Here is a 5,633-nt window from a genome sequence, read left to right as displayed (position 1 = left end):
CCATCTTCATTCTCATCTAAGGGAGGAAAGTATGGTGTGGTATCTTGGCATAAAAGCTTCTTTCTAATGTCTCATTCTCAATGATAAGTATCTTTGGTAGTCAGTTCGAATGCTGCAGGAAGTGAAGAGGTGTGTGAAGTTTATTACCCCCAACTTCATGTCACATCTTTTGGTGGAGACACCGGGTACGTTTGGTATTGGATTCATCCCACCTTACTAAACGGTCTCGGGTGTACTTGATTGCATGTTATGCCTAGTATAGGCATGTGTTTTATGATGTGATAAAGAAGATGCCTGGAAGAACTCCGTTAGAAGAGATTGCAGCCCGGTTAAGAGAACTTGAAGATTGTGAAGGTGATGCTCAAGCTATTCGCACAGTCACCATGATCATATCCTTTATGTTTGCATTGTTGAATATGTTGGTGAATCGACAATGCCGGCAACAGGCACAATGATAGATTGGGGATTGTTCCATGCACTGGCAGCTTGGTGTGAAGAAGAGTTGAGTCTTTGGGTGGTTTTTGACTATAACAATGGAGTGGTGATTCTCAATGCTTTCAACTTCTTTTGCTATGCAAATGATGAAGATTACAATATCTTGAAGCTTTTATGTGCACTTCCTATTGTGAGAAGCGTGATTCTAGAATGCATGTATACACAATGTTTTCATGGTGCTGGTTGGTTACTTATTTTTGAAGATTTTGTTGAGGATCACATTGTGGAGGGTTTTCAACAAGTGGTTATGCATAATAAGTTGGTCTTGGTATACTAAGGCTCTGTGGGATCTTGTTCGGATCTTGTTTTGGATATTATTTGGATCTTGGTGTCTCCTTTTTGTGTTTCATCATGGTGAAGATTCCAGTGTTTCGAGGGACCCAAGGGGAAGACCCGGAGTCTTATCTTCGGGATTTTGTTCGAGGATGTTGGCTTTCTGGATGGTCCATGAAGGATCGAGCGGAGATTTTGCCTGACTTTCTTGAAGGTGTAGCCTTGAGTTGGCATGAGACCTTGCCGGACTCTACCAAGGAGGACTGGGACCAAGTGGTGGCAGCAATGAAGCAGAGATTTGGGGCAGTGGAGTCGCCAAATGCTTTGATGTTGCAATTGGACCGGTTCTATCAAGGAGAGGGTGAGTTGGTCTCTGCATTGGCAATCCGATATGAAACTTTATGGACAAAGTATGAAAGGGCAGCTTTGCGAGCTGTGGCATCGGCATCATCGGCCCCTCAAAGTCTCTCAGGGATGGAGCACTTAAAGATGAGCAAATTTGTTATGGCTTTGGAGCCTCGTCTTCGCTCAAAGGTAATGAGTAAAGATCCAACAACATACGTGGAGGCGCTTCGCATTGCGACCAAGAAAGAGGCTTCTCTTAAGATCGAATCCTCTTTTATGTCTTCAACAGCTTCAACTTCTAAGGTGGAGGTAATGGGCACTCCTCAGGTACCAAAATCCTCTGAGTTAGATCATAATATCTCCCAATTGATGGCAGAGTTTGCTGATTTGAAATTGCATTTGGTTAATGCACGACAACCTAGAGCACCAAAGAGTGAAGATAGGCCTCGAGATAGGAGTGGGGTCACTTGCTATGAATGTAATGAAAAAGGTCACTATCACCCCGAGTGTCCTAGATTGAGAAAGAAAGAAGAAAAACAAGTATCCTTGTTAGAAGCTTCTTCAGGGGATGAGGAAAGAGAGGTAATGATGGCTAAACGGGGGCGTGGTAAAGCAAAAGAAGAAGACGAAAGCAAGGAAGAAGTAGATGAGGAACATCAGAAAGAGGAACACCGTAGTAAGAAAAAGAAGGCATCTAGAAGGAGAATTAGCCAATCAGACTTTCCTTTAGGACAAGGAATTCAAAGCTATGACTTGTTGTCCGACCTTAAAGAAAAGGAAGCTCATATTACCTTTGCTCAATTACTTGCTTTGTCTCCAAAACTACGGAAGGAATGGGGAAAACTAGCAAGCACAAGAGTGTCAAAGAAGAAAAAGAAGAAAAGTGCCATTCCTATTGTTCAAAAGGTAGATATAGATGTTGGTGATGATGTACCTGTGGTTGATGTGATCATTGATGGTCAAGTGATTTCTAATGTGTACATTGATGGAGGTGCATCGATTAATGTCATGAGTGAGAAGACCATGATAGATGCTGATTTAAAATACTCTAGTACTACCTCTCCTTATCGCATCAAATTGGCTGACAACACTAGGGTTAAGACCTTGGGAGTTGTGAAGAATCTAGAAGTGGATGTATGTGGAATTTCTGTGCCGACTACTTTTCAGGTGATCCCTACCAAGCCAGATGCACGTGCCTATCCATTGATTTTGGGAAGGCCTTGGCTACGCAAGGTGAAGGCTGTTCAAAAGTGGGATACTGGAGAATTGATTTTGCAGGGAAATGATAAGAAGGTGCGCTACAACATCAAAAGCCGCAAAAAGGAAGTTGTCAAGGAGGAGTCTTCAACATCAGAGAGTTCAAGCTCTGACTTAACCGATGAAGAAGAAGAGACAGGGTGTAGCTCCGAGGAGTCCAACTCAGAGGGTGAGGTGGAAGGAGTGGCCTTTGGTCTTTGTCTTGGTGTTGATCGGGATGAGTCAGGAAGGAACAAGGTGGTGGTGCAAGAAGATCCTATAGAGACACTTCATGTGGAGGATGTGGAGCACACTAAACGACGCCAACGCAATGAAGAGCTTCTTGGTGATTCTCTATCAGGTAGTGAGAAGCTCCAGTACTTGGATATGCTAGATGATTTTCCATGTCTCTTTGCAACAAGCTATTCACAGGTTCGACCAGTCTCTCTTGTGGAGCACAAGATTGAGTTGAAGCCAGAAAGCAAGCCAGTTGTGCAACGCTTAAGGCGATTGGGGGTGATCCAAGCTGAGGCACTAAAGAAAGAGGTAACACAACTACTTGAGGTGGGATTCATCTTTCCTGTTGATGATTCAGAATGGATATCTCCTGTAGTTGTCACACCAAAGAAAGGAAATAAGTGGCGAGTTTGTGTGGACTTTCATCCTTTGAATGCATGCACTAAGAGGGATCATTTTCCTTTGCCATTCCAAGATGAAATACTAGACCAAGTAGCAGGGCATGAGATGTATTCTGTATGTGATGGGTATTCTGGGTACTTTCAAATTCGTATTCGGGAGGAATATCAAAAGAAAACATCATTTGTCACACCTTGGGGAGTTTTTGCTTACAGAGTGATGCCTTTTGGGTTGACCAATGCACCAGCTACATTTTAAAGGTTCATGAGTCAAGTCCTGGAGCCTTACTTGGGAAAGTTCATACGGGTGTTTTTGGATGATTTTTGCATTTATTCTCGGTGCATAGATCACATGGAGAAGTTAAAGATGGCCTTAGCTAGGATTGATGAAGCAAAAGGGTGTCTAAATCCTAGCAAGTGTCATTTGGCTCAAACAAAAGTAGTCTTGTTGGGGCATATTGTGTCTCAAGAAGGCCTGCAAATGGATCCTGACAAGGTTCAAGCAATCATGGCATTGCCAAGTCCTGAGAGTGTCACTGGTGTTCGCAGAATTCTAGGAAAGAGCAAGTATTATCAACACTTTTGTGATGATTTCACAGAGATAGTGCATCCCATGAACTTGTTGACAAGAAAAGGAGTTTCTTTCCAATGGGGTATGGAGCAACAAGAGTCTTTCCAGCAACTTAAGGAGGCCATGAGTAAGGACCCAATATTGAAGCCCCCTGATTGGTCTCAAGACTTTTATGTAAATCCAAGTGTATCTTTGCATTCAGTTGGTGCTGTATTGCTACAAAAAGGAGAGGAAGGTAGAATGCAACCCATCTATTATGCCAGCCGACAGCTTACAGATGTGGAAACAAGGTATGAAGAAATGAAGCAGCAAGCTCTCTCTTTGGTGTTTTCCGTCAAAAAGTTTCGCTCCTATTTATTACCTCGACCATTTTTCTTCCTTACCTCTCAGTCTCTATTAGCATATCTAGTTCGCAAGCCTAATCCTGGGGGGAGATTTGCAAAATGGTTGTCAGAGCTTCAAGAGTTCTCTTTCTCTTTTGTCACTGAAAATACCACTAGGTCCACTATGGCAGATTTGCTCACAGGGTGGGAGGATCTAGGAGAAGAAAAGAAATGTAAGGAGAACATTAAAGATGAAAGGGATACACCACCAACAGCTTTTGTTTTGTATTTTGATGGGGCTTTTAGTCCTTCATGCCAACAAGGAGCCGGGGGGATAGTCTTGATGAATCCTAAAGGTCAAGAGGTATGGGCAAGAGGACAAGAGCTTCCAGGTATCACAACTAACAATGCAGCCGAGTATAATGCTTTGATTCTTGGTTTGGAGGGTTTTCTTCAAAGTCAAGTTAAAGAATTGGAAGTAAGAGGAGATTCTCAGCTTATTATAAAGCAAATGCAAGGGCATTACCAGACAAGAAGTCCTCATTTGAAGGAGCTTAATCAAAAGGCTATGACACTATGTAGTCAGTTTGATTTTTGCAAGTTTGTTCATAAAAACAGAAAAGAAAATCAAAAGGAAGATGAGTTAGCTACTCAAGCCATTGTAGTACAAGATTGGAGGGTGGTTTCTTGGGTAGACACTGGATGGCCAAAACTACAAGATGTTCAGCAATTTGTGGAAGAAGGCATGTTTCCTCGAGGGTTAACTCCACAACAGAAGCAGAGAGTGGTTACTTTTGGCCATGCCTCCATAAGGATGTATATGAATGTCACGAATGGAACCTATCAGCTTGAGGATGTTGATGGCATGATGATACCCGGATGCACCAATGAGTATCACCTGAAATTCTTCTATGCTCAACCACCTTGAGGGCAGCAGACCCTCTCTGTACTAGAGAGGATCTGCTGGGGGGGGAAAGATGTGACGCCAAAAATTGATATTTTTAATTTGGCATTGGTATTGTTTTTCTCTATGTTTGATAAGAGTTTGAGTATCAAGTGATAGCCTAGTGGCTCTCACTTATTTCTATTTTCTATGATATTGTATGGGATTGAGAGGATGAGTGGAATGGCTCATTGTAAATACCATAGGTATGAATTATAAATACCTTGGTATGGGGTGAGAGTTATTTGTGTATGGGATATTATGAGTTTTTTAGAAAATAGGAAGAGTGAGTCATATAAAGAGGTGGGCTCATGTCCATGTGTTCCAATAATATAAGAGAGGCCATATGCCAAGCGTGTGGAAGGCATGTGGAGGAGTGTGAAGTCAAGAGGAATCCTTCTAGAACTCCTATGTGGAATAAGGAGGATGTGGACATGTGGAAAATAGAGGGTCCCTATGGGCTCCATGTGACTCTTGACTTTCTCAATATTTTAAGAGTCTTGAGCATCTTTTGATGGGACACATGGCAAGAGTAGCCAAAAAGGACATGGATGGTGACATACATGCTTATGTAATTGATGGGGAAAGGAATCTACAGGCAGCAATTGTAAATGGGTGAAGGAGGGTAACAAAATCTCTGTAAAAGGAGCCCTCCTCTCCCTTGTTTATCAAAAGTCTCTTCCACCATTAGGCCTTATGTTGCTGTAGTTCTAGTCTCCCCAAGTCTCTTCCATGAGCCTTCTCTTCCTCTTGTAGATATTCTCTTATGTAGACTCTTGAGTCCTTCTCTCTCTAGTTTATTCTCTCTCTAT

This window comes from Dipteris shenzhenensis, chromosome 29, assembly GCF_047967505.1.
Source record: "Dipteris shenzhenensis isolate YYH24624 ecotype China chromosome 29, Dip_SZ_1.0, whole genome shotgun sequence".
NCBI classification, from domain to species: domain Eukaryota; kingdom Viridiplantae; phylum Streptophyta; class Polypodiopsida; order Gleicheniales; family Dipteridaceae; genus Dipteris; species Dipteris shenzhenensis.
This window is presented reverse-complemented; position numbering follows the sequence as displayed.